The sequence below is a fragment of the Panthera pardus genome, unplaced genomic scaffold (genome assembly GCF_024362965.1).
Source record: "Panthera pardus isolate Hobbes unplaced genomic scaffold, ASM2436296v1 HiC_scaffold_24, whole genome shotgun sequence".
NCBI lineage: Eukaryota > Metazoa > Chordata > Mammalia > Carnivora > Felidae > Panthera > Panthera pardus.
Genome location: NW_026526810.1, coordinates 100,788,694 through 100,809,440, shown reverse-complemented (window position 1 = coordinate 100,809,440; position 20,747 = coordinate 100,788,694). Strand labels below are relative to the sequence as shown.

The 20,747-nt window shown below is 38.8% G+C and overlaps 1 pseudogene; it reads right to left on the bottom strand.

The window, feature by feature from the left end:
- The window catches only part of LOC109268180 (uncharacterized), a 112,322-nt pseudogene extending 93,056 nt beyond the window's left edge, over nt 1-19,266 (bottom strand).
- Between the last annotated feature and the right edge of the window lie 1,481 nt (nt 19,267-20,747).

The window sequence follows — 20,747 nt, the reverse complement described above, 5'->3', positions numbered from 1 at the left end:
AACCATTAAGCCTAGGGTTTCGTTCTTTTTATAAGACACAAGTTTATAAAGCAGCAGGCCAGCAGTACATAAAGAAACATACAAGTTTCTTCAAAAGAAATCAAGCCAATGAAAATAAATTGTGAAGTACACAAGCGAGAGAAGCAATCATTCCAGCCCATTTGTCTGAAAGGGACTCACACTCTTAGAGCAAATTCAAAGAAGGAAAAACAACACTGTCTAAGTTTTTGGACCCATGCCCAGGATCCTTTTCTTCTAAATATGGAAATAGATATTTAAGTCCCTGGTGCATTCATACCCACTTTCCAGGTTGCTTCTGTGATTCTGCCTCCCCACAACATGACTGTTTCTTACCCCCAGGCAGAAAGCTCTCTCCATCTGTGCGAACTACATCAATTCAATTCCATGTAATTATGCAGGGATCCAGGAAAGTGGACATAATTCAAATCAGAGACAGTGAACTATTTAGTGTTTTATATATTTTTTCTAGTTCCTAATAGCCTATCAACTACAGCAGAAAGAAGAGTTTTTAGAGTTGGCTTATTTTGAAAGCTAAACAGAGACATCCATTGCTGGTGTATTTAGTCTCTCAATTATTTAATGTCAGTGGTGAACATTTCCTTGGAGAGTTCCACATGAGGAGTTTAGTTTATGTGGTTTTTTTTTTTTTTTTTTGAGAGAGAGAGAAAGAGAGAGAGCGAGCGAGCACAAGCAGGGAAGAAGGGCAGAGGAAGAGAGAAAGAATCCCAAGCAGACTCCACACTCAGTGCAGAGCCTGATGCAGGGCTTCCTCCCACAACCCTGGGATCACAACCTAAGCCAAAATCAAAAGTTGGACACACCAGCTGAGCCACCCAGGGGCCCCTAGCCTATGTGTCTTTTATAAAAATGGGGCAGTCAGGATAAGGTTCCATTGTAAGGAGACAGTTTCCCTTTTCACAGTAACTGCAAACCCAGGTGTTCCTCGTTTCCAGAAGGACACCATGTTGACACTTGAGTCACTACATCCTTTGATGGCAAAATGAGCCACTCTATGAGGTCCCCCTCTCTTCTGACAGGCCACAGCTGGCTGGTGACCAGTGGAAATGGCCTGGAGCACCTTGGGAAGGATTTTCCTAGGAGAAAGACCAGAAAGACCTACCAATGAGGTCAGGTGAGGGTGAGATTGTCTTAATCTGATAAATAAAAAATTGTCAACTATTTTGTATCACAAATTGATGAGAAGGAAATATAAGACATATATGTGTGTATATAAAACTTCCATATTTGGCTTCCTCATAAACTATAGAAATAACTACAACTACAGTTGGTCAAAGTGGTGCTATATTCTACTTGTCCATATGAACATAGGAAATAGATTGATAGGACTTCTTTTCCCTTGAGAGGAGTCATGGTAATTCAATATAATTTGTGTTTATACAGCACTGTTTACAAATATTTCTACTTATAAAACTCATGGGGCCATAGCAAAAGTATCTTCCAGATAAGTGAAAGTTTGGGAGTGGGTCTCACATTATGGAATATATATTTAACTCAGAAGACTCATATCAAAGAATTTTATGAAAATAGTCACAATATGAAGACATGGGGCTGGGATGATTTAACTAAGGCTTTATAAATATTTGTCCTGGTAGAGCTTGCCACCATGTGTATTAATTTTGGGGATAGCAATCAGGTCACAAATAGAGGACTTGGGCTGGAGGTAGGGTAGAATGATGGGGAGATATAATGTCAGGAACAGGGAACAGGAAAAAAAGATGAAAAAAACCTGTTTTGTGGTGGGTCTTTGTTTTGAGGTTAAAGTTGTCCTTACTCAACAACTCCACTATATTCATGCTTCTCAATATGGCTTGAAATTCTTGTGTAGATTCCAAGCTTCCTGAGAGAAGCATTCTGAGTTACCCTTTCTTTTACTTTTTTTATTTAAAAATTTTTAATGTTTATTCATTTTTGAGAGAGAGAAAGACAGAGTGGGAGTGGGAGAGAGGCAGACAGAGGGAGACAGAATCTGAAGCAGGCTCCAGGCTCTGAACTGTCAGCAAAGAGCCCGATGCCACCCTTTCTTTCATTTCTTTCACTTCTTAATAGGTTTTTAAAAACCCCATCTACCTGCAATCTGTGGTTTGCGTGTATATATTTGTGTGTGTGTGTGTGTGTGTGTGTGTGTGTGTGTGTGTATGTGTTCCATAAACTTTCAAATAGGAAAGAAAAACATAACCATCTACTTTTGGATTCACAAATAGAGCACAAGTGGAAAAATGCATTTATTTATGAAAGAAAAGCTAAGAGTCACTTGGACAACATGATTCATTACCACCAAATATATACTGGAAACTGTCTGATGCCCTTATATACTATATAAGGTTGTTTTTTGACTCCTGGAAGAGATCAACTGGATCTTTATGTTACCATCTTAGATGTGTCCATCTGTGTGTGCTTAAGTTTCTAACACACACGTAAGTCTCTTTTATTTATATGGGTTGGTTGTTCCTGGGTTGCTCAAATAACTATGCATTTCATCAATCCATCATCTTGATGGATATACACGAAAAATATTGTGTTCTTGAAAATACCTTACACTTGGGCTTTAATGTCCCACCTAAGTCAATGGGTTATAGGGAACTTCACAATCACTGGTTCACAAAATTGATTAATAAATACCAGCTCCCAAGAGAAAGAGAAGAAGTCTACCTTCCTTGTGTGTTCCACCTCTCCTTCCCCTAACAAATCTCTGGAGAACTGATGGGGACATCTGTTGCCATTCTAGTCTAATGGGAAATTATCTTTGACTCTGAGATTGATACTTACATTGTTTGAATAAGGCCTAAACTAGAGTGAGTTCTGTCACATGTTCTTCTGACTCATGCTACCTAAAAACCATTTTGAGGCCAAATTTAGTGAAGAGAACTTGCCAGAAGATTAGGACTGTCTTCCAAATACTTAAGCAAATTTTGTGTTGAAAGCAAACTGCTGAAGAAATATAACCATATGCTTTTAAAATGAGGCCTCTACAATCGAGGGACATAAAGTAACTGCCACATGTTCATGACCTCCCCCTCCCCCCACTTAATAAGGCACCTTTATTTCACCAGAAATAAAATTTTATTAGTAACGTGTCAAATATGATTTAAAATACAGTTACCTTTCTTCTTCCTCTCAGTTTAAAAAACAATCCAATAAAAACTCTAAATCATGACCCAGATATTTTTAAATGTGAAAATGACATAGTTTAGATTATGTAACAGACGCACAGTTTCCCAAATAAATGTTGTAGAACACCATCTGCTTGATATTTGGGTGCATTCCCACAGAACTAAATTTCTGCTTCTTTACCCTTCATTAATGGTGTATAACAAATTTATGACAGCATTATTTCACAATAGCTATATCCACAATTTATGACCAAAGGAGAGCCTGACAAAATCACTTGGCATGCTCAAATTAGACAATTTATGCGACTCTCTCATCGACACCAACCCTCCACCGACAACTGAAGAGGAACAATGAGTCCGTAACAAGGGGAGGACCTCTCATGGAATAAAGCTCAATAAAGAGTTCAAAACAAGAAGCTGAAGATCCAGGTGCCATTTTCCAGCTTATGTTTCTCAAATTCTTCAGGCCATGCATTCACCTACAAGTTTGAATTTAATATAGAATGTTTTTATAAGGTTTTCTCATATTCGGCCAGACAAGAAATTGCCAAATTCTTCTTAACTGTCAACAACATTCCATCTTTGTTCTAGTGTTACCAAATACAGCTCACTTATCTGGGTATAATCAAGGGGGGGGGGAATCAAGAAGAGAAATTTACCATATGTCATTTCTTGGCTGATAAGAGTGGTACATGGCTATGTCCGTGTCCCTTTTTTTGCACTTGATGCAGATAAAATCTATATGAGAAATAATTTTGTATGTATTTTGCTGTATAAAATATTACATTTGTGGCCAATTTGGGAACCAGTTTATGGCATTTACTTTTTATCTTTCATTTCTTTGGATTAACAACTTCTATAGAAAACAGACAAGAACATGTATTCTTTGAAAGTAACCAGAATACAGGCTTGCTTCTCAAAGTGATGTATGGCCTCATTATTCAAAGAGTAGTTGGCAGACAAGGCAGCACCCACATCATCTAGGAGACTTGAGAAATACAGAATCTCAGGCCCTGTCCCAGACCTACTAAAAGGAATTTGTATTTTAACAAGATCTCCCGGGACTTACATGCACAAGAGGATTTGGGAAGTGCTAGTGTAGAAGAATGGACTTTATTTACCCAACTATAGAATAATCCCTGGGAAAAGACAGAATTACTCTAAGGAAAATTTTGTTCAAAATGTTCAACTACGAATGTAACAACTTTGAGACATGATCCACTTAATAAAAAAAAAAAAAAAACAAAGACAAAAACACCTGAAACATGTCACATTGCTGATGTGCAGAATGAAGCTCGCGAATGGGAAGATGCTTAAAATTCCAAAATTACATAAATGATCATGAACTGCTTGAATTAATCACACACAATCTTTCATTGTTTCCAACTCCAGGTATTTTCTTTAGCAAAACATACACAAGTGATAACTATTACATTGAACCCTAGAAACATGAAGAATACCTTAGTAGTCAATTATTTAATGACTAAGTACAATAGTTTTATAAAGAATTGTATCAAGAAACTGATGAATTCTAGGTTGATGTACTTTGGAAACCCTTTCTCAAAAGAGTTCAACCAGTACTGAAAATTGTTTTCTTCTTCCAAGGATCTTTGAGCAAACGCATTATCAATGCTGGGAGGGTGGGGAATGGGAGGGTGCAGAATTAGAACCATAACCACTGCTTACAGCCAACTGTAAAATCTGGAGTGATTCAGGGTGGAGGGAAAGAAGATGGCTCCATAGCTGGTGTTAAGAAATCCAGAGGTGCATTCAAGCAGTTCACCAGCACAAGGCAAATCGAAGAAAGCTGCCCACGTTATACACAACTCTATACACAACTCTAGAGTTATACACAACTCTAACTTTGACCACATTATACACAACTCTTAGGCTATGATTTCACAATTCTGCTTCTCCTTCAAGTCTGTCCTTTACTTTAATAGCCTGATTTCCCCTGTAAAAGAACAGGAAAGCTAGAGAAGCAGGAGAGAAGGAATTCTTCTGTACTTGCACCTGTCTCCCCACCTCTCCTACAATCCCTGTGCTCCAGGAATAAGCCAAGGCCAGCCTCACTTCTTCTCACAATAGTGGCTTTCTATTATGCTTCCAAGCATAAAATATGTTACAAAGTAGAATGTACATTGCTTCCACTCTAAGATCTAAATGAGTAGACCTTCCCTTCTCCCTGTGCATCTTCTTAACTATAAACCCCTTTGGAGACACACATTTGATAATCATCCTATAGTCCAGAAAGGAGAAATGTAGGTGTTCCTCTCACTACTTCTAAAACAAAACCAAACATCTCCAAGTTTCTCCTTCATCAGTGAACTGCTTGAGCAAAGGGACTGTGTATTCTTCACCTCTGCATATCCAACCCTGGCACAGTGTCTGGCTCATAGTAGTTGCTTAATGAATGGTGGGGACGTAGAGTTTTTTCCCAAGTCCTCTAGCACTTAATTTGTTAAACCTTGGGTTGCACATTTTAAAAGCTGATCATACGTATGAGCTTATCCATGTATATACAGGCTCACCATCAGTCTTTCCCCTAACTTACTTTCTGTTTTTTTCCTTTATTCATCTACCCAGGGAACTCAGTTTAAGAGTTATTTCACAGTCACATCACATTTCAAATAATATATGCTGAATAAAATCTAGTCTTACACATCACTGATGAATGAAAGAAAATATCAGTATATTATGGCTACCACTTTTGGAAGTGTACAGAGACACAGGGAAGCAAAAATAAGTATAGCAAGTAAGCAACCCACCCTCACAATGAAACAACTTTCCCTTTAACTTACTAATAATGTTTTTTAATTTTTATGCCCCCCCCCTTTTTCCTTCCTCATCTCTTCATTTTCCTCTTCTCATTTTTTTTTAAATTGTCTTCTTCTTTACTAGGCCTTCAGGCCATTTGAGCACCTACAAGAATGATCAATATTACCAAAGGCATTCAGATTTCTCATCCTGTCTTTCTTATCTAAGGATGGCTTTTGTTACCAGAGAAAGGATGTCCAGGTTCAAAAAAGTTGAAACTGGTCTCTCACCTTTTGCTTCTCCCATAATACAGCATGTGGGATGGGGTCAACAAAGCAGGTCTATATAGAGTCTCTGTCTATATCAGTTTGCCATGGTAAAATGACAGCAATCTATTGGTCGACTCAGGCAAGTTTACATCATTTAAATACAAATTGTTATTTTTTAAAAAGTCAAGATAACATTAGTCCACTCATTATCTATGAATTGTTTATTGGACAAGAGATTAAATGCTCTTAAAGATAGTTTTAAATAACTTGTTTTGAAATCAACTTTAAAAAAAAACCATATTCACAAATACCACTGGCTTCTAAGACATTTCCTTGTCTACATGTGAGTGTATAGATCAGAGAGCTCAGTTAATGATGTCACCAAATAAAACAGACTTAACATCTGTTACTGGTTCATTGCCCAAGAGCTGTTACTTTGTTTAAGTTTTGTGACATACCCTAACTATTATAATTTCACACTTTCTTGGTAATTTTTTCCGTCCTTCTCTTTTCTATTCCAAAGTTGCATTTCTATCCTCAATTTCAGTATGTGCCAGCTTTATAAGTCACATCTATTCACACTGGTGTATTTTTCTTTTAGACACTGTCCTAAACCAAATGTTTCTTTCAGTAAAAAAAATTAAAACTGTTAGAGAGCTAATTCTATTTTTAAATTATATGTGGTATAATCATCCCATCTAATTTGGAGCCTATTCAATTAATATCCTCATTGTTTAAGAAACCTACATTTTAAAAGAAGTGTTGGTAGAAATAAGATATTTTATAAGCAGTGAAATAAAGTTTTTGAACTTTGGTGCCAAATTTTATCCTTAAATTAATTTTTAAATATTTATTTTTGTTTCAAAGCTATCCTACCATTCATACAAAATTGCCTTTAAAAATTAGCCTCAATTATAATTTTTCAGTTTTTTCTAAAGTATTTTCTACAAATTCTAATTGAGCAATTAAAAACAAACCTTATACTTTTATCAGTTATAGATCTATAGAATCTTCAACAACACATGCTAATTAGGGTGCCAATAATCTTTATACCAAACACATCCATGTGACTCACCTGATGATTCATTAGAAGGAACAAATAGTAAATCAAAACTAAGAACAAAATTGTCCTGAATAAAAAAAGGACTTCCTGGTTACAAGACGGCGTTCAACTAGGGAAGGTACAATGTTGACAAGTCACCATAGTTAGATTTGTGAAAACATACGATCACCAAAGGCCTGTAGTATCTTTGTTTAAAGCAGTGTCCTTGATTATCACTATTATGTATAAAGTGCTGTAAAAGCACATTAGTAAGCACATCGTTCCAAAACCCTTTAACAATGTTCTTCTGTGTCCCGTGGAATCCTTATTTTAGACTCTTACCTTCATTATCATAGTCTGTCTAACACTCATCTTTGGGTCTTTGGTATTTTCTTGAATATACCTTTGGCACCTAGTTTTTCCAATCTGTTTTATCAGTTAATGACAGTTCTTTGAATGATATGCTCCATAGGACATGACTCTGGACACTGAAATCAGACATCTCACTCAAACCTCAAAGAACATTATGAACCACTTCAAATAATTTCAGGAAACTATCCAACTTGTTAAATAATTATCTTTCAAATTGCAAAATATAGGGACTTATCTAAACTTCACCACCAAAAGCATTCTGATACATTTTGTCAAATAGTGAATGGTCAACTATTATACAAAAATCAGTGCAAGTTTCGTCCAGGCAGCCTTAAAAGTACTCTTCGATGAAGAAATAACATCATGTAGAATTTCTGTGGTTTTCTCTAATTTCTGCAGATCAGATTTTTTTTAATTGTCAAGCTATTAAAACAAATTGACCTGCCTACCCTTTTCCTGAGCTTCACAGCCTATAAAAATGACATCATAAATAAAATTTAAACCCTTAAGACCAGCCACAAATTTTAAATGACCTCTAGAACTCAGAGATAAGCCCATCTGCAAGGCTCATTTTAATAAATTTTACTTTAAAAGATAGATGTCTATCAAGCCAAAAATATAAAACAAAACAAAAAAAATGGATCAGTTTGGAGTAATCTGGTTGTTACATTCAGCAGTTAAGTTGCAATATGTTTGCCCCATCTTAAATTGCCACGAACCATAGGAGAATGGTGTCAAACAATTATTTGGCACAATGCTTGACAAGCCAAAACTTTTCAGAAAGAGCCTATCTTCCCCTCATCATTTACGAAAAAGTAAATTCATTCCACCCTTAATATTCAGGGATCCTGCATTGTCAGTTCAGGGTCACATTTTGTCACTTTCCACTAGGAATGGCAGAATTTGGAAACGGGGGCTTAAAAGTTTAAATTCACATGAGACCTTGACATAGGTCCCTTTGTACACATCATCTTATCTTTAAGAAAAAAAAAACATAAAAATCTTTGCCTTTACAGCACTTATTTGCTGCTTTATAATATGTGGACATAGCTTCAATTTGGACGATACTAAGGACTGCCGAGTAATAACCAGGGTTCTTTCCACTCAGTTCAGCGTGCATGCCATCTTTGATCTCAAGTGCACTGGTAATTAGTGCCTTGTTTCAATATCTTCACTAAAACAGGTCAGGCATTTAGAAACAAAGTATCAATGAACTTAACAGTTACTTTAATTCATTTTATAAATAAGCAACTGAGAATTTTGCTCCAAGTGGCTGCTAGTGTAGCCCATCCCATAAATGGCATTCTCCGAAGCATAAGGCACAATATGATATGAATGCAGCTCTTCATAATAAAGAGACTGAGAACAGCATTCCTGTACCATGAACTTCAGCCGTTTTCTTGTATCAGAATAAGCAGTCTTATAACAGGGAGCTTCTTTAAAGTATTCATAGCTCTCTTTCTCCGTCTCTAGATGTATCTTCCTCAGCAAATTGTTAATTAACACAGACCTTCTTAAGTAGGTTTCTGGGTCTTCAAGAAACCTGAGCTTCTCCAGAGAAAGTTTGAGAATGCAAGTCCTGTCCTCAGGCAATATCAGGTGCTGGAAAGCAAATACATCATTATCTATTTTTAGAAAAAAGAAAACTAGAGCTGTTTGCTGTTGACAAGACTCATAAAAAGGAAGAAATAATGATAAGCAAACCCTTACTTTTGGAAAATACCCATGGTAATCTTGATGTAAATCTTCTTCTTCTGCATATTTTCTCTTAAAGTAGGCTACTTTCGACGTTGTTAATGTATATGTTAATACTTTTGTTGGATAAGCTAAACAAAATAAGACAATGAGAGAAAAGTCAGATTTTATTGTGGAAAACAGCATTTTATACATTCTACTTATAAGAAGAAACTGTTGGTTGACCCTGGAAAAGAAAATTCTTAGTAAATGAAGAATTTACTAAGCAATGTGCTAAAGTCATCCGTAGCAATTCTCTTGTGACCAAAAAGCCTGTTTGTAGGTAATAGCCACTACTCAGACCCAAAATAGATGTTCCGCGTTGATGAATTATATGTATTTCCTTATGCTGGTCCTCAAAAATGAATACTTACCAATACTCTATTTAATTTCATGCCATTTAATGTCAAAATATTCCCCAATTTGAAGTTGATTCACAAAATCAATGGAAAGAGGGAAGTCATTTTTCATCATTCTTTTAGTTAAACTCCCTAGTTTACAAAGGGAATTTAATGTTGCTAGGTTAATGTAGGTTAATCCAATTGGTGTAAAATGGTTGGTAACCCAATTACGCTTTAAAGAAGCAATCATGTGTGTCTATAGACAAACCCTATGATATGGTCATGGTATGACCATCCTCATAACACAGAGGTTAATCATATGGAAACGAGAGGTTTAAATAGCATCTTGACTAGCAAACTTGAGCTTGGTATAATATCTGAACGTGAAAACTTTGTTCTCTCCTTTAAAATACTATTCATGGTTGGTGGGTTTGAGCCCCATGTCAGGCCCTATGCTGACAGCTCAGAGCCTGGAGCCTGCTTCAGATTCTGTGTCTCCCCTGTCTCTGCCCCTCCCCTTCTCTAGCTCTCTCACTGTCTCTCTCTCTCAAAAATAATAAAAAATAAATAAACATTAAAAAAATTGAGGATTCTGCCTTGTTTAAGGAAGGACAGTAGTGTCCTGGAAGTGGATTTTCAGAAAGCATTTGGTTTGAAGGGAGTTCCTACTATGTACTGTAGGTGGTGCTCATATCACACAAAAGAGGCAAGTTCAACCTTAAAAGCAAAGGACAAGTAGCTTCCTAGTGAAAACACTGAATGAATTTAGAATACAAATTGAGTCCTGGTGAGTACATGCTCATTCAACCTCAGGGGGCAGAACCAAAATAAATGCTCATATTTATACATCATCTATTTTACTTTTAATCCATACCTTCAAATACTGCTAGGTATTGAAACCATTTGACTCACAAAATGAGTAATTTATTAATGTGTTGGTTAAATAAATTTACGATTAAGACTTTTGATGTTTTACCTCTGACATTTTAAATTTAAAAAAATCTTATATATTAAAAATGTGTTCTTCAAGAACCTGCTGCTTCTAACTTTTCTTCCAATTTAGCGGCATCTATTTAACACTTCCTGCAACTTTGGTAGCTGCTGGATGGTTTTCCTAAACCAGTAGGTAAAGCTACAAAAATCACACCTAAAGCATTCCAAATGTTCATTGATACCAGTGTGAATTGTAAACCCAAGAGTCTTCAATTAGAATGGGCATGGTCTGTAAGGGCAGTAAGAATTTTAAACACTGGTGTGTCTGACCTAAAAGGAGACAAATGTGCAATGATCTTTCACAACTGAAGCAAAAACAACAGTTGCCACTGTATGTACGTGGTCTCTGAATTCAATAAGCAGAACTCAATTTATATGGAGTATTCACAGATTTCAAAAGGTTGGGGCAAAAAAAGAACAAAATGGATTGTATTGAAAACAAAGAAAGCATTAAGGAATCCAGTTTTCTCAGGGGCTGTTTTTTGGTTTGGGGGTTTTTGTTTCTTTTTAGTAGACTGCGTTTTCTTTCATGTATTTTGAAAGCATTTAACCAAAGAATTACGTGAAGCTTTGGGATATTCTGTGATGACAATTAGCTATTGTGACTGAATTCTTTTTTAACTGTTTAACTAGTTGACGCTACAATGGATCTCAAGTGTTGGAGAGCATCAGAATCATTTGAAGGGCTCTTCAAATCACAAATTGCTGGGTCCCACCCCCACAATGTCTAATTCAGGAGCTCTGGACCAGGAGCAGAAAATTTACATTTCTAACAAATTTCCAGGTGACCCTGAGCCTGCAGGTGTGGGGACCACATTTTGAGAGCACTGGACAGGCATGGCAGTTGCACTACAACAGCAAGTAGAAAGGCAGAACATTCGGCCCATCAACTGATTGCCTTATCATCTGAATGCCAAGCAATCAGCTTGATTGATTTTTGTTGTTGGTGGTGTTGCTATCGCAACATTGGCTACATTGGCTTCGATGCTGTAGCATCATGAACAAAGCCAGAGTGCCTTTTAACTAAATAGTCAAGGAAGAATGAGGTCACTGTTCAACATAAATTCTGGGTTCACATTAAGAAGTATCAATGACTGTTATTAGCATTAAAGCTGGACAGGTCACTTAAAATAAATAAATAAATAAATAAATAAGGCCCGAAGGATTATTACAGTAGGAAAGGATAGATGAAAGACTTGGAAAGAAGAACAACTTTACCATAGCAAACATTTTTGTCTATGTATATTTTGCTTTTTAACATCTGCTCATTTTATTTTCCAAAGGAATGCAATACCTGTAGCATTTAAGACCAAATGAAAACTTTTGAATGAATGACACAAGGCAAGGCCGGTGGCAGCTTTGGAAAACCAACCATCAACTAAACCAAGTGATGCTCTGGGGAAGGTACTTTTAATTAATAGATCAAGACCAGAAAATTATACTAAATGTCTCCAAGGTTCATTAAGATCTAGTTTGGCTGTGTTGGAGAAGTGAGCCTCAGATACAGAATGTATTACACCCTGAAAACATAGTAAATTCTCAGGGGTCCAGACTTGTGTCTCAGCTCCATGGGCAACACACTTAGCCACTTAGTTTATTGCTCTTAAAAAACACCCCCAAGGGTTGTTGAAATGCTGAAAAGCTTTCACAGCTGGTATTGGTTTGACAATTACCTCCTTGCAGGCTGTTTAGCTATTTGCAATGTTTTTGGCATAAATGTTTTTGGAGGATGCTTTTAGCCACTTTGAGGCTAAAATATATAGCAAACATAAGTTCCTACATCTGTTTTCTTGGCTGGATTGAAACTCAAAAAATTCAGAGCTGGAAATTTATTTATTGACTACCTGATTTGGCCTCCAAAGTTTACAGATGAAGAAACTGTAGCTCAGAAGGGTTCTGTGATTTACAATCAGTTATGTAGCTATGAGTTTGGGTTTTGAAGTCAGGTTGAAGTGGGTTTGAATTCCAGGTCTGCTTTTTCTTAGTTGTGTGGCCTTGAGAAAATCATATAAACATGTTACAAGTCTCATTTGTAAAGTGGGGACAGAAGTATCACTGGCTCATAGGACTGTTGAAATAATTCATGGAAAGGGACTGGCACTGTGCCAAGCATATAGTAAGCACTCAATCAAATCTGAACTCTTATTAGTGCCAACAGGCACAGACCTATCCTACAAACACAAATCCCAGCCTGGCCTCCTAGCTCAGACCCTAAGACTCTTTCTACCACCCTTCCTCCCAGAGATACTAGATGGTAATTTGGGAGTTAAAAGACTACAAAAGAATATTTCAAATGATCAAGTGAGGAAAAAAAAAAATACGGTACAGGTGCTATGACGACTCCAAGAAAATGTTTCTGAATTTACTGCCACTGGTCATACATTTGGGGTGAAACAAATATCAATTGTTTTTGAAACATCCAGATAGCCATTTGAAGAATTAAAGTTACTCCAGATATCCAAAGAAATTTGCCTGTTATGATCCAGCAAGCACGTGTAGATCTGTTTATATCATTCTCCCGTAACTAAAAAGCCAAACTCAATCCAGAGAGTTGAGATACGCAGGAAAAAATCAAAATGATTTTATGTGTTCATTTTCACTGTTTTGAGGTCTGAGAACAGCATATGAATTACAAAACAGAATTAGGCTGCGCCTAAATTTATCTCCAAAGGTAAAACAGTTAACTCTGGCTTGGATATTCACACATAAAATACCTGTGTCCAGCCCAACGCATTTCACAGTGTAAAACTTCAAGAAGCAACACATGAGAAGTCAGGCAACAGAATGACCGCCCCCGTCATTAGGGTTCCAGCAGCACAATTTATACACATTTTTAAAATAAATGTTTCAAATGTAATTACAAACGATTGCTCAAGTGCTCCTCCTATTGTTCTGCCCCTGCCTCCAGACATCTGGAATCCTATTACTGCACAAGTGATTTCATTAGGTACACGGCCCAGGGGCAGTACATTAAGGAAAGATCATCAGCAAATTAATTTACAAACACTTTGAGAGAACAGACAATAATAAAAGAACAAGGCCGTCATGGAGATCCATTCTTTGTCTGAGCCTGCAAAGCCTGAGAGATGGTGAAGAAGTGATGGCTTTCACATATCTTCATTTTAACCACGTTTCCATTCTCTTCCCCACAACACCTTGATCAATAGACTGCAAAACCCGAGCTGAGATCCTCCTAGTAGATGTGCCTCTGTAGCCACAGACAAAAGAACAGTCTGATCGATGGGGAGACTAAGGTGGGGTCTAGCCTCTGATCAACGGCTGACTTGTGTACAAATCACGGGGCCCCGACTTCCGGTCCCTCATTGATTTCCCTTTACGTGGTATTAGCCTGGTGTGAGCCTTAGAAAGTACATGTCCCTACCTAACTACCTAATGCTTTGCTAGTCGCAGAGCTAGAACACATCCTTCCTTAAAGGCAACAACCATTTTTGTTTAGAAAGAGCTGTATCATCTGTCCCTGTTAGCTGCATTCTTCAGTCTTGCTACATGGCTTAAAATATTTCGACAGGATATTCTAGTGCTGTGAAACAGCACTAGTTCAAATCCCAACTCTACAATTTATTTGCTTAGTGACTTTAACCTCACAGAGCCTGAGTTTCCTCATCAATTAAATGGAGGAACAATATCAAACTCACTGAGTTGTATGTGAATTAAGGGAGATGATATTTTAAAAGCACTTACTCAGCCAGGGCTTGTCACATTTCCACACATTTTCTACTCAATAAATTTTAGGTGTTGTGAGTGTAGTGATCTCATTTTTGAAATCATAAATATGTGTCCTATTAAGCACTACTGTGTTAAAGCAGGACATTTGTCCTCTCTTTTGTGTTGAGCACAGTAGCATGAAACATTCACAAGTGTGCTCAAGGAGGTAGATGGAAGCAACATTCAAGGCTGCAATACTGCTCCTTTTGTAGTCCTTGAGTTTTGTGATAGCAATTTTCCATCAGTTTTGTCCCTTATAACCCCTTGCCTGGCACACTTCTAGATAATATATTCTATGGAGCAGAACTCAGTGGCAGTTTTTAGCTCCAAATCAATCAATGGAACAATCTGTTTCTACAGATTTATCACCCACTCCAAGCACAAGATTGACTTTGCTGGCAGTTTAGAATTACCAACAAGTTGTAGCTCCTGGCAAAGTTTCTTAGGAACTTCCAGGGATACTAACAAGAAAGAGAAGTTTCCCAAGACCAGAAGCAGTGTCTGGGACTGGATTCCACGTCCCTCGGGATAGCCCCAAGTGTACACATGGAATAATAAATAAAACACCACCCTTCCACAGCCTATCTTGTTCCGCTGCTGATGACCTCTGAACCAAAGAGAGCATTATTACATGGGTGGTCATATCCCATTTCATAAGTTACCTTCATGAAGTTACCTTAGTTGCTGCACCAAAGCCTAATTTTTGCCATGATCTGGCCCTACTGATAGACACCAAGTGCAAGAGTTCCATGGGTAAATTTAGTGATTTACCACCCCTCAGAAGTGCATTCCTTGTTTTAATTTTTTTAATGTTTATTTATTTTTGAGAGAAAAAGACAGAGAGCAAGCAGGGGAGGAGCAGAGAGAGAGAGAGGGAGACACAGAATCTGAAGCAGGCTCCAGGCTTGAGCTGTCAACACAGCCAGACAATGGGGCTCAAACCCACGAACCGCGAGATCATGACCTGAGCTAAAGTTGGATACTTAACTGAGTCACCCAGGCACCCCCATTCCTTGTTTTAAAGGATGATGCTCCCTTTTACTACACCTTGGAAAGTGGGAATGAATCAGAAAGAAAATTGGCAAAGCACTCACATTGCTAGATATAGGTTCCAAGAAATATCTTACTGATGAGATGTCTCGGGAGATGTTATAACTTCCTTAGATACCCAGGTCTGTTGCTCAGAGAGGAGGGCTTTTCAATCCCCCATATGTGGACTGCAGAGATCTTATGAAGAAATACTTAATCCATATCACCCTCATTGTCTTCCACTTCGATGCCGCCACCAGGTTTGAGTATATCACCAACAACATTTAGCCAGGTACCCCAGAAGGGTTGTAGAAAAACATAAGATGGACTAATCATTAACTTTACTAAGAATATAGGACAATTTGTCCCAGAGTGGGGTGATTCTCTGCCTTCGCTTGTATTGCCTAATTTGTGTCACCACCCAGAGTTACTCTGGTGGTGAAATGTCCCTCATTCACAGGTTCCCTTTCCTCTAAAACTTCGGTGCTTCATTAAATTGAATTGTGTTCAACCCAAGCACTCTGCTTAAGTTAATAGCTAGATTTATGCCCCACATCAGATATGGGGAGACGAGCCACAGAGCAGTAAAGCAAGCAGCCCATGCAGACAGAATAGACACTTGAGGCTCTTGAGCTGTGATTCTCTTTGCAACATCCCCAACTTTTCTTGATGTTTGTAGCCCATGCTCCCTTTTAATAATGGTTTTTAAAAGAATACATACTCTGATACATCACCACAGGGGGGATTTCCCAGCTTCAAACCTGCCCCTCCTCCCCTTCTAAGCATCACTAATATTTAGAAGACTCTTGTATCTACCTGCCAAGAAGACTTTTTGCTGCACAGTATAAGATGAAAAAAAAACTTTTAAAAAAAAATTCTAGTGATAAAGCTATATCATAATGCTGAACATAATACTAGCAAGCCTTTACTCCTTTTTATTAATATCCCCTTATGACCCCCAGTGAGAAATATTGCAACAAACTAGATGGCTCTGTTATTAGTCTGTTAACATAAATGTAATCAGGAAAAATTTTAGAAATACTTGTGTTAGCCCAAAAAGGGGAAATGTTAAAGTAATGTATTGACACTAGCTAAACAGACAACTTCTTAGAAAGATTGGGGGTGGGGGGGACTGACACGGAGCTGCTCCCCCCAGAATGGAAGGTGCACTTCTTCCTCAGTTTTAGTTGTGAATGTCTACGGTCAGTTTACCCCTCTGCTTCTGAAATATTATTTTATTTCACCTTTCTCTAGGTTTCTGAAGCATATTGCTTTGACAAATAGAGCAATCCAAACTGGTTATGCCTCAGCTTTAGAGCTATTGTAAGGGTGTCGGTGTTTTGACAGCTAAAGCCAGCTGGCATGAGTCCTCAGTGCAGAGCCCAGGGCTTTGGCATCTTGATCAAACCTTTCAACATTTCTCCATGTTTCAAAGCATCTTCTAAATCCCAGGAAAGCAACATGGCATAAAATTAAACATGGAATGTTCGTAGACACATAAACACTTCCAAATAGAATATATGAGGAAAAACTGAAATTGGAACATGGTTTCAGTTTTAACCTGCTTGATCTCAGCTTGATCTAAGCCTTATAGCCCGAATGACATCCCCCTTTTAGAACTCACTGTACGTACAAGTACAGCTGGCATTCCCATCGACAAAAGTGACTATATCCTGAACTACAAAGCTGTGGAATTTTTTTTTACACTCTTCCTTAGGATCTACCAATAGCTCTAGAATTAAGCGTTTATATTATAATGATACCATTTGATTTAGTTTCATTTATTTAAAGCTAATTACCATGATAAAATTTTCTGATGAATGACTTCAAACAGATATGTTCATCAAAAGTGTACAGGATATATTCTGCACATTATACATTCAGGATAGAATCAAAATTAAAATTTAAGAACCCTTTTCACTTGACCTTCTTGATTGCAATAGTGGTCTCAATGAAAGGGCAGGCCTTTTCATGTAAATTAAAGGGCACTGAATGATTTTAAACTCCTATGCATATTACATAAGAGATAGGATGTGTATAAATTACGAATGCACAAGACTAATGCATATGCATGAACCAATACTTGTGGCTTATTCAAACTTTCCTCAGATTGATAGCATGGCTAGAATTCTACATACATCTCATCGCAGATGACAGTAAATCTTATTGGTCTCCTTGGATTTGCTGCTTACCATAAAATATAGTAATTATAATGAAGAAAGGAAAAAGGTGTCGTGGTACTAAAGGCAAATGATAGTGTTAGTGGTCATCTTTAATGTTTAAAATTATCAAAGGTATTTCAATAAGTGACTATGGACACCAGTACTTTTAAAGTCTCATGATAATCATAAAAAACCTACAATTAGACCAGAATAAATTTTCAAACAGGTTTCTAAATAAAACCGCTCAGTTATTTACTTTTACAAAGAGACGTAAAATGAGGGAAGAAATGCAGCCTGCTGTATTTTCATGAATTTGATTGCAATTTGCTAGGCCGGTTACCTACAGGAACTGTACATGTGAAAGTTAAACACAGCACTGGAGAGCTTAGCACTCATTAAATGTATTCTGACTTGAAAATTTGGTTTCAGATGCTTAATACTCCTAAGTTTCTATCCTCATGACCTTAGTGCAAATTAAATTTTAAAAAATCACCAAGATCTCCTTTTGCGACTTGGAGACTCCTTTTCATTTCCTTCATTCAGACATGCACCAGTTTGCTCATAGGGCTTCCGCTTGACATGCTCCCCAAGGCAGGCTACCTAATTTGGCCCACCCTATTCACTTGGGTCTTAGGAAAATCTGCCAGCCCACAAATGTCCTCTCTACGGAAAACCTCTATTGACGTTTACCCAGCAACCATCTATATAAACAACCCCTTATATTGATCTTGTGAGTTATGGTAATGCTACATTAGCATTTATTTCTTTGGATACATATTTAAACAGTAATTTCTTTTAAGCTAGTGATTACCTGGTAAAGCTGAATCAATCTGAAAAGTGTATTTCTAGGACAGCTTCAGAAAATCTGGTGAGAGCTCCCCTTTGCACAGCGAGCATTTCTCACAGCCTCGGGCTCATGAATGGCAACCTGAGATTGTGAAACAACGGAGACAGATGCAAAATAACATGGGGAGAGCCAGGACTGCGCTGATTTGAACTGGTTATCAAGTCAGGAGAACGCATGCAGCAGGGGGACACTATGAAAGATGTTCAAGGTGGAGCTGTTCTGGACCAGATGGATTAACTAGATTAACCTTCAAGCACATACCATTACTTTCCTGTTCTCCAGATTTAATTTTAAACAGAAGGAGTCTTAGCTATCCTAAGAAATTTGGAAAAAAAGTGAATAACCAATTTCTCCAATTATTTACTGGCAGATTATTTGGGGGATGTTATCGGTAGGTTGATTTTCTTTTGAAATCGGGGTCAGATGTACTTAATTTGTTTTTAAATGCCAGATGTTGTATAATTTCAAGATACATTCTCTCTAAAGTTACAATCCATCAGTTAACTCAAAACAGCAACTCAATCATTCTCTGTACTACACACGATTTCTCGCAAGATTTGAAACAGCCAAATGGTACTTCTTCTTTGAAGATAGTTTTTCTTTAAAGGGCCATGTTTAACTGCACCTTTTCTACATGGATGTATGCTTACAGATCTCATCATCTTCTATATTTAGAGAGATGAGCTTTCCAAAGGAAGATAGGCAGCCAATGAGGAGGATCCCATCAAAAGAGAGGTGAGTTACTATGGTTACTTTTCAGGAGATTGAGTAACAGTGAACGGCTGCTCCCGGCCAAATGGACCCTTTCCAGAGCAGGACCTAAAAAGATTGTTGCTCTCCATACGTGTTGATTCAATTAGTCCATGCTGCACGATGGCATTTTAGCCTTAACCGCAGGCTTACTGCTCCCCGTTCTCCTCGCCACACACAGGGGCAGCGAAGTCAAAGGAAAAACACGGAGGGCTGAAAACTTCCGAACACAAACCTAGTATCGATGGGCAGGGGAATCCTCAAGAACCAATTCCATGATTTTTAAAATATGAAGCCAGGTAATTCGGGACCACCACCTGGCCGCTTTTCAATGACCGGGAGCGGAGTAGGATCCCAGAACAGTCCCTATCCTCACCCTCAAGGAAACGGGTCTTTTCTGAGCCTCAGAGAAAGGCACATGGCTGGATGAGTCCAGACGTACCTTGCGAGCTGGGTCCACTGGCCAGGAGATCGGCGCATGCACCTGTTTCGTAGGTTCGCGGGGTTCGGCGCTCCCTCCCGCTTTTGCGGCGCTGTCACTCTTCACTCGAGCGCTGACAGCAACGGCGGCGGCGGCAGCGCGACAGCGACAGCGGCAGCAGCGGCAACTGCAGCTCGGCGGGCAGCCCTGGCTCCTGCAGGTCCGTCCCTCCAGTCTCTGAAGCGCCTCTCGCCTCCGGCTCCGGGTTCGGAACGCGAGGCGGGCGCGCAGCTGTTCTCCGCTCGCATTGGACCAGAGGGAGCAGATGTTACCCGGTTGCTAGGAGCGTTGCTAGGAGGCGATGACGCCCCTCTACAGCTCAGGAGCAACTTTCCTGTAGGTCGGATGCGCTGGCGGGGGCTGCTGGGAGCTAGATTTGAGAACAGGAACGAGGAAGCGCAGCGAACAAAGAGTCCCAAACGGGGGGGGGGGGGGGGGGGGGGTCCTTTCCTTGCCGACGTTGGGTCCTGAAAGGCTGGGGAGCTGCGGGTCGGTGAGAGCAGCAGCTCTGCGCTTGGGCCTTGGGGCCCTGCTTCCGAGGGCCTGGGCAGGTGATGGGGGCCGCTCTTCCCCAGGCAGGTCACTCGGTGCAGGCCACAGCTGGGTGTCGCCCGAGGTGATCAGGTTTGGGAATGGGAGTGGGCGGTGCTTTCAGTGGCTGAGGAAGCAGCATAAGTTGGTGCCTTTAAAACACCGAGGCCCACCGGCATGCTCTGTACCCTAGGGCAGGACCCTGGCAATGGGAGAGATGGAGGAGTGTGTGTAAGGCCTGGGGTGAGGGGTGTGGGATGGGGACTATAATAGGAACTTATGCCTTCTGGGGCTCTCCTACCCAGCGTGTTCCAGTTTGTGTCTTCATGTTTGAACAGTTGATAGATTTTGAATCTAATCCATGAAAATCAGACCAGAGTCTCATTCCTTATAGCACTGGCTATGACTGCCTACTGGTACTGTGCCAAGGATTTCAGAAAAAATACCCTGTGGTCTCAGATATTTCCTTTATGACTTAGAAAGTCTTCATTTTGATCCAATGGGTAATTAAAACCTCAGGCTAATTTGTAAGCTTCTTTAAAAATATACAAAAGAGAAGAT